Source organism: Acyrthosiphon pisum, unplaced genomic scaffold (assembly GCF_005508785.2).
Source record: "Acyrthosiphon pisum isolate AL4f unplaced genomic scaffold, pea_aphid_22Mar2018_4r6ur Scaffold_21253;HRSCAF=23430, whole genome shotgun sequence".
NCBI lineage: Eukaryota > Metazoa > Arthropoda > Insecta > Hemiptera > Aphididae > Acyrthosiphon > Acyrthosiphon pisum.
In genome coordinates, this window is record NW_021770700.1 from 18,250 (window position 1) to 28,158 (window position 9,909).

Sequence of the window (9,909 nt, forward strand, 5' to 3'; positions counted from 1 at the left end):
CGCTTGAACTTTTTTCATCTCCCCGTAAAAAGTGCCTCAGAACCGCCAAATTACTACTACTATTTGGTATGAATCAAATTTGCGTACAAACCGCATATCCATGGGTTTCAAAATAAATAAACTTAAACTTAGCGAATAAAGCACTAACGGTGAAACGAAAAAAGCAAAAGGCTATTACGAAGGCTGTGGACCGAACCAAACCACACATCGGTGGCATTGAAAACAAACGAACTACGGAGTAAAAAAAGTGAGAAAAGGCGAAAAACGGCGTTAAAAGCATAACTTTTTTCGAAAAACGTTTTAAAACCGACCGCCGCCGCCACGGCGAAGGTACGCGATTGGTCGCGCTATAGGGAATCGACGGAAGGGGTCGGGCGGACTGTGGCGGAGTAGCGGTGTTTAATTTTGTCTACCACGAGATCTTCCATGGATTCACTATAGCTTTTTTCCATGAATTATCATTTTATAGTATAGGAGGATATAAGGATAGGATATATAACTACCTATCTGTCCCAGTAAAAGATCATGTTTGTAGTGTTGCATTTGAATTTAAAAACTTCATACCTATACATTTTTCTAACATAATTTGTAGTTATTGAAGAAATATATAAACACAATTTTTGACAAAGGTTGGTTGCTCAATACACAGTTAAATATTAACCAAATATATCATAACGCATTATGTCAAAACAAGAATGATATTCACTTGCAAAAGAAAAAAATTAGCAAGTTGCTAAAAACAAGGAAACACCAAAAAAACTTAATTAAATGAATAATTTTTCAAAATTAGTTTAAAGCTTATAAGATAACTATTAATGAATAATATTATAACATAAATATTGAATAATATACCTAATCATATTTTAAAATATACAAAATATTTTAAACATGTTTTTAGAGTTTTTATGAGCACTAGAAAATAATACTCCACTCTACCAGACTACAGTTAAAGTTAAGAGCAGAACCATAATAGTTTAAATTCAATTTAAAGATTTTAAGAAGGATGCAAATATCCAAAGAAGTGACTTAATTATACATCATATTTTATAATTGATGACTACTTCATAAAAAATATTGCAAATGATTAAAATGCAAATGTAATGTATAATTACAGGCTTCAATTTAAAATGCCAACTCGATTAAAAAAAAATGTTTATTATTCAATGTTTTTGTAAATACTCATTTCAATTTAAAAAAAAATAGCATTTTAATTCTTAATTTTTAAGACATTTTGCATTTAACAGTATGAATACACAGGCCTTCATAGGACAGGAAGCACGCTCTAATGACTATAAAACTGTGGTAATATTTTCAATCAAATGTGTATACGTATAGGGTGACGACACCTTATCAATATACCTTGCTCAATAACAAGGTTATTTTGATAAGAATTAAATATTAAATCAATTTTTCTTGTCGCAAACCGTGTTTTGGAAAAATGTTTGGCACGTAAGACTAAAGATTTCCGAAATACGTAAGTAAAATTACTAATTTATACTTTAGAAAGAACATGTTATATGCTATATTTTGAATATATTTATGATAAACTGTATGTGCTGATGAATAGGCACCTAATTAAAACATTTGGGGGCAAGATGTTATTATGCTGCTAATTTTTAATTTTGACTGAATAAAAGTTATTGACTTATTTGAATTTGTATTTAAAATTTATCTTTTTGCGAATTTCAAATTTCATTGTGCATACAATTTATGTAAAACATTTTAATAAAACAAAATTAATTTATTAAAAATATTATTCGTTCATTTACTTTGAGTAACTTATTATAGTATGTTTAATATTATTATCATTCTTACAATGTCCAGTTAATGTTAACGTATAATATTATCCGGTGAAATTGTGCCAGTAATAAAATCTGTTAGCGTTAACCGACACATATCCGTATATTGCAAGAATGGCCCTTAAATATAAATTTGATATTTACTCAATATTTCATTGATTAATCTATGGAATATATAATAAACCCTCCAATATTAAGGCTTGAAAATATTACAGGTTATTCTTGATATTTAATACAATGCTTGTACAGAATTCTAAGATTTTCTGTCTATTAATTAGTAATGTAAATATAAATCAATCCTTGAGATCTATGATATATATTATTAAAAGTAAAACTAGATATGTGTGTTCATATAGTCATATAGATGTACTAATAATAATTGCTTTATTCAAGATTGAGCATGCATGGGAGGATGATAAATAAACTAGATATTATGCATATATATTATTCATGTAAATTTAAAATTTGATCTTCTTTATTTAATTAGGAAGTTATAACTATCAGGATTAATTTCCAATTGAATTCAATGGCGTTAACATTTGATGATTATGTCAATACTAAAACATTCACTCCTCAAGAATACCAAGTTGAAATTCTGAGTTCAGCTAAAAACAAAAATGTAATTATTTCATTATAAGTTATAACAAATAAGGTATTTGTTATTTTGAAACTAATTCAAGAACTTGCTTTCAAAATGCACAGGTTAGTCATCAAAATTAAAAATGTATACTAACAACAATCAAGTGATAAATGTATTCATTTTCTATAGGAAATCTGAAAAAATAAAATGGACTTTACTTGTTTTGGAAGAAGCAGAAGTTGATCAATACATGTTTTATTCAGGCATTTGACCGATTTAAAACCGTTAGAGATCAAATCAGTCGATCATTCGGATTTTATCAATTATGATGTTTGTATTAAGTATTACAACTACTCTCTTTTCCAAAAAAAAAAAAAAAAAATATTATTTAATATTCTGATTTTGGTTTTCCTTCCAGGTAATTGTTACTACTGAAAACTTATGCTTAGAAATATTTGAAAAAAATTGCTTACACTTTGACCAGCTAAGCTTATTTCAATAACTGCCAGAAAATAATCGTGGAAAATAGTACTTATTTTAAGGTATTTAAATTTTTTATAAATTAGATAAATTCTTTTAAATACAGTAGAAAACCAATAAAATGGACACCATAGTAAAGAAAAATAATAAAATATTAACGGAATTTTATTAATATGGCACATGGGTGCTTACATATTATATTTAGTATCAGGCATAGCTACAAATTTATTTAACCATGCAATTTTGTATTTTGTTAAACTTAAAATGCATAAAAGAATAATGAATTGAAAAATATAATAAAAGTATTTAATATTATTTTTAAAAGTTTAAAAAAAAACTTATTCATGTTTGCATATTATTTTTATTGTTAAAAAAAAGTCTTAGTTGTGAGTATATACAATTTAACCCCTGTTGTCCTATAGGCAGGCCTAGGCTATAAAGATATGTCTTTAAATAGAGGTTTTACTTTATAGTAGAATAATACAGTTACAATTTTTTTTTCAGATTTGTAATTTTATCAAGTCAAATAGCCAATGTAGAATTTTAGGTATTGTTCATCCATTATTCATTGAAAATCAATTTAAATTTATATCACACAAATTGTTTTCGTCTATCGAGACTACCAGTGATATTGTTTATTTATTACGTAACTGCTGTAAACCTAAAGAAGTTCTCATTGAATGTGCTGTCCAAACAGAAGATTTCCCTAATATTGGGATAAAATCTATGGTACAGAGTTTAACAGATTTATTAAATGACCATAACTATAACCCTGAAAATATATATGGAGACGATGAAGAATTGCGTGAAGAATTAAAAAAAAATACCCTGTCCTAAAAATGAACCCTTACAAATGATATCTGAATTTTCGGAGGTTTTGAAAACTATGGGCCCATATTGCGCAGATAAAGTTGCCTTGACGCTCCTGTATAGGATAGAAAAAATAAAAGTTAAAACTCCGTATGAAAGACACTATGCTTTGTTGTGCATAGTTTCTACATTATTGATTCAAATAAGAGCTACGTTTGATAATATTTTTTATAATTATAGTAATATTGATAAAGTGCTTAAATTTAGTTCTCCACGTGTATTACGAATCATTAATACTCTAAAACAATTTAAACCAAAATCTTTTAATTCCAATAATAACTTTGCTGAAGTATGCAAAGATCAAGAAGGAATTAAAGATAAAACCATCAAATATAAATCAGCAAGACGTAGTAGTAAATTAACTAGGAGATATTTTAATAAAATTCATAGAAAGCAAAGACAATCAAGAGATCCGTGTGAAGAAAATGTTTGTGCAATAATTCTCGTTAACAGCAAAATAACAGCTTCTGTTTTGTATCATTTATTTTTAGTAAGCATTCACATTTTATCAATAAAATATATTTAGAATTAAGTAACTATTTATCATTTTTATTTTAATTAGGATTTGAAAAACAGTAATGAATAAGATTTTGGTTGGATCGAACCTCAATACATGGTAGATAATAATGCAGACCCAATTACTGAACCGAAAGAATTTGAAATTGAACGGAAAACTCAAGAAAATATTTTAAAAAGGTATCATTGAATAAATATTAAATAAAAATTATTTTCAATAAATTGTATCCGATTGTATTGTAATTAATGATTCAATATAATAATTATTATTTCAGGTTTCGGCAAAGAAAATGTAATGTACTTATTGGAGTTAAAGAATTAGAAACAGGAATTAATTTACCCAGATGTAATTTAGTAATTAATTATAATTTAGCACTTTTATAAAAATCATATGTAAGGTCTAAAAGTAAGGCAAAAACATTAGATGCTTACTATGTTTTAATGTTTGACGAACATGCTACTTCAAAGATTTTATCTTGTTGTCAACTGTATAAGGATATTTACCAGGTAATAATTGATTTTAAATAATAGTTTTCAAGGCTAGGCAAGATAATGATAATTTTTAACTTAATTAAATTAAGCTAAGTATTTTTTCTGGAACTTATTAAGAAAACTTTGATGAACTTGTTGAATTTTAACTCGATACTGATAAGCTCACAGTTAAAAGCTTAAAGCTGAACTACATATATGGTATACCAAACTTAATAAGCATGTAAAATATCCAAAAAAATGTTTAGAAGTGTTGAGACAGTGTGATAAAGAAATATTTCACAATATACATTTTCTATTGAAAATACTATGCACCTTACCTGTTTCAACATCCACCCCCGAGAGAACTTTATCTTGTCTCAAAAGATTGAAATATTATCTACAAAGCACAATGACTGAGGTATTTTCTGGATATTTAAATAAAAATGTATATCAATTTTTTTAACATTTTTTTGGTTTTAGACTCGACTTAATGGCTTAGCTATGTTAGCTGTTCATAAAAAAATTCCACTAACAGCAGAAGAAGTTTTAAATGAATTGAGCAAAAAATCAAGAAAACTAGATTTTGTTCTTTAATTTTTAAATGTATATTGTATATTATTAGGTATAATAGTTTCTATATTAGAAATATAATTTTTAAATCTATAAATAATTGAATTTGATTTTGACTAAAAAACAAAAAAAAAATGGTCGTTAGGTAAAAGACTAGCTCCTTCCGCCGCATAAATTTTTTGAGCACACCCCTGATGTTAAATATATATAAGGTTTGTATTTTACAACTAGGTTATTCAAAATATCCATTAAATTTTAATAACAGCGTAAACTGTATGAAATTTGAATGTATAAATGTACAATATACACCAACTCTAGTATAGACAGGTGGATATTTTTGAAATAAGATTATAATACAAAATATAATACACATATTGGTAAATGGAAATGGTCATGATCAGGGCTCGGAAGTTGTAGCAAATGCATATTTTTCTTGGTTCGTCCTACAACATCCAAAGTAAGACACAAATATGTATCACACTTCTCTGATGTCATACACAAAATTTTATTTTGCTATTTTTTGCATATTTACTGTTTTTATTGCTATTTTGCTAATTTAGGATTTATAGTGCTATTTTTAGGCATATTTTCTTAATAAACATAATATATACCTACATATTATACAAAATTTAGGAAATTATCACATTATGTTGAAAATAATGATTAATTTGGTTAGGAAATAGGAAATAAATAGATCTTATAAGTACACTTTTACAAACATATTTAAGTAATTTAATATATATTTTGTTAATGGTTTATAATTCAACTAGTCCAGACAGTCCCTGATGTCTATGAGCCCAACAATTTTATAAAATTTTATAATTACATTTAACTTTTTAAAATAAATTTAATTTTTTCAATTTAAATGCATATTTTTTGATTTTTTGTGCTATTTATAGCGCATATTTTGGAGTTTTTAAGTGCATATTTAAGAACTAAAAAGTAACATTTTTAGTGCTACAAATTCCAAGCCCTGGTCATGATAATCGTACAATAATTGTATTAAATATTAATACATAATAAATAATAACTAATACTTAACTAATACCTAACTAATGAGTAGATATTATGAACCATGGATTCATGGATTCTCTATTAATGTCTTTATACGGGCGGCTAATGTCACACTGTTATCCATATACAGTCGAATACGCTCAATTGGGACACATCGGGCGGTGACCCATTTGTCCCCATTATCCCGACTGTCCCGATTAACCGAAGAATTTTACATATAATACATTCATTCGGGACTGTCATTAATGTCCCCATTAAGCAGGTGTCCCCTTTAAGCGGATTCTACTGTATTATTATTATTTAGTTCCAAATTAATATTACATATTAGTTTTTATTTATATTCTTTGAATTTATAACTTATATAAATATTATTTTTCCGGATAATATGAAAATTAAAAATTAAATTAATTGGGAATATTAAAAATAATATATGATGATTTTAAGTTAAGTAGATACAAATAAGTTAAGTTAATTAAAACAGCAAACTGATAAATTAAAAATAACTTAACCTTTAACTTACAACGTTGTTAATTACCAGCCTTGACATTTTTATATAAGTAAACTATATTATCTTACCAAACCATAATTTGTAAAATTAAAAATTATTTTTTTCTAGATGTTATTAAGGCATTGCACTTTAAAAGATATTGACATGGAAAAAGAAATCTATGCTGACAGGTTTAATTGGTTTGTTTCACCATTCAAACCAGGAAAAAATGAAGATTCAGCATTTGTGGATATGGTAACAGCCATTGGACTTGTGAATAGGTTATTAATTAATATTATTAGTTCATTATACATTTTTCATAATATTTTATTTGTGTTTAGTATGTTATACTATTATACTTATTGATCGACTCAAATGCTATCTTGACGATTGCATTATATTTCATAAAATATCTATAAACGTGAAAATATGTTATAACCAAGGCCGTGAATTTGTAGGAAAGAGCATTTTTTTTGTTGGTGATTGTGAAATGTAGGTCTGTAAGTACATAATTTGAATTATGTAATTACGAATCCATTTATAAAACGTTTATTTTTATGTCATATTTTCCTTTTTTAATTTTAATAAAATAAATACATAAAAATGTTTCAAGTGAATAACATTATACAAAATTTAAAATGAATCAATATTTTTATTATTTTTTTTTATTAAATAAACAAATTTTATACATGTAAAATGTAATTTACATAATGTATAATATCCTATAAAATTAATATAAATAATAAATTAAAATAAAAACTATTTTAAGTTAATTTTATACAATAATGTTTGGTATTATATATTGTATTTTTTTGAAATTTTTAATGCAGTTTTTTAGTGTATTAAATTCACAGCCGTGGTTGTAACTTATATAAGATGATTATTAATTCACTACAGATTCAATTCAAATATTTAAAACTCTGATTTAAGCATAGACATATTAATAAATAGACCGTGCCTCCCACACACCTGCCTGTGGCCCATCGTGAGACTAACATTATTAGAAAGAGATTAAATATATTATACATGTATATGAAAGAGTTAGGGTATAGCTTAAGGAAATCATAACAGATACAATTAGATATAATGGAATGATAAGCAAACTTTGAATTTTTAAAAACAATGTTATAATGTTTTACATTGTTTTTTACTCCGTAATATGTAATTTATTCTTTAATGACAATCTGAAGTTGTATGCTATCTCTTTCTAACAATGTTGGTATACGAATCTCTCTTTCTATAGTCCATTTATTCATGATAACTCTATGGGTTTAAGTAATATATATATATATTTGTTCTGATTTGTTATGGTTCTGCCACCGCGCCATGTACAATTTACCACCTTGCCACAGGTTGACTGTCTGTTGTACAATGATATTTTTTATATACTGTTACAATTCATTCAAATAAAAATAAATAATAATAATAACTTGGTTATAATTAATAGTAGCATATAACAGAATCATAGTTAATAATTTAATTTAAATCTTATAACTACACAAAAAAAATAAAAAATGTGATAATGATTCTCAAATGTTACACATTTTATTTGTTTATGTACGTTTTACTTTTGTTGTAAAAATTGAATTTCAGTATTAAGTGGACGCCATTTAAGTATTTGTTGTCTCCATTTACAAGTGCGTAACATACAAACTTACACTATGAATATCACGTTTAGCTCCATTAGTTTAAAAACTAGTGGAGTGGAGTGGTACAGGGTTACCCCGCGAAATGTTTGTCCACTTCTCTGCTCACCTAAACTTTGAATATTTACTTTGTCATAAACTACTCGCCCCAAATTCAATTTTCATGTATCAAAATACTAAGAAAAATATTCTGCTTTGGAATATAAAATTAAAACCCAATATTGTCATTCAAAAAAGTAAAAAACTTAAAAAATTATAAGGATAAAAAATATTTTCAAAAAAATGTACACTTTTTGAAATAATGAGTGTTGAATGATAAAAGAATCACCCGGTATATGTAAAATGAATATTAAATAAAGAACAATAGTTACTAAATAATTGTTTTAAATTGGATGTTATTTTTAGATATTTAAAAATGTTGAAAGCAATGTTGTTGTAACTATTCAATTATTACCTTTGATTTATAAAAATAATATAACGCTATTACATTTGTATTTTAACAAACAAGTAATCTTAATTAACTTTTAATTTTATAACAAGTGATTCCAACTTACCGAACACTACAGTTATAGGTAAAAACAAACTTAATTTGGTAATAGTTAATTTCAACATTGATTTTCTAAAATATAATGAGTTATAATTTAAAGTTTTAATAAAATATATATCTAAATTAATAACATATTATACCATTTAAATTTAACAAACATAACAATTTTTTAATCACATAAAACAAAAACCCAATAACTTTTTACTTTATTTATGATAGTAATAGGTACCTAGCTAATAAGTCTGGCAACTCTACATTATTCATATACTTTGCTGTTGTGTTATTAATATGTTATTATAAACAACTGATATTTATTTATAGTTCAAATGACATTTTGGGTTTGGTGTACTAATATGGGAAGTATTCAATGGCACATAAAGTAATCAATCAGCCTTAAAAGTTCCAAAAAAGGTATATTCTAATATTTTACTTAAAATGTATCAACATTAAAAACAATTAATATTGTTTAATTTTGATTACACAGATTCCTAAAGAGATTTTGATAATATATCCAAAGTTGGTAGTTGTAGATCCTATGATCTGCCCATTATATGACATTGTAAATTCTTCATTACTAGAACAAGGATATTTTGGAAATGATTTAGAAGAAACCATGACGTCATTATTAAGTCATTATCATAAATTATTTGACTTTCATAGACCAGTATTTCTTGAGAAATTGCCCAGCTTACTGGAAACATGTTCTAAAAATTTAGCTCTATAGAATGTGTTGCCTATTCTTCTTGAAATGTTTAATAATTATGCTAAAGAACAAAAATGTATATTTCCTTCAACGGTAAAGGTAATTTAAATGTTTATTTATTGATAATTGGAAATATATTTTTTACTTGTTCAACATAATTCTGTTTCTACTAGTCAGAGGCGGTTCGAAATTTTTCAGTTGGTGGTTCAACAATAGTTGATACCAA

At 25.8% G+C, this 9,909-nt stretch overlaps 1 pseudogene; it reads left to right on the forward strand.

Annotated features, from left to right (window-relative positions):
* The first annotated feature begins 2,325 nt into the window (after nucleotides 1-2,325).
* On the forward strand, nucleotides 2,326-8,872 carry LOC103308885 (annotated as a pseudogene).
* Nucleotides 8,873-9,909: the final 1,037 nt, after the last annotated feature.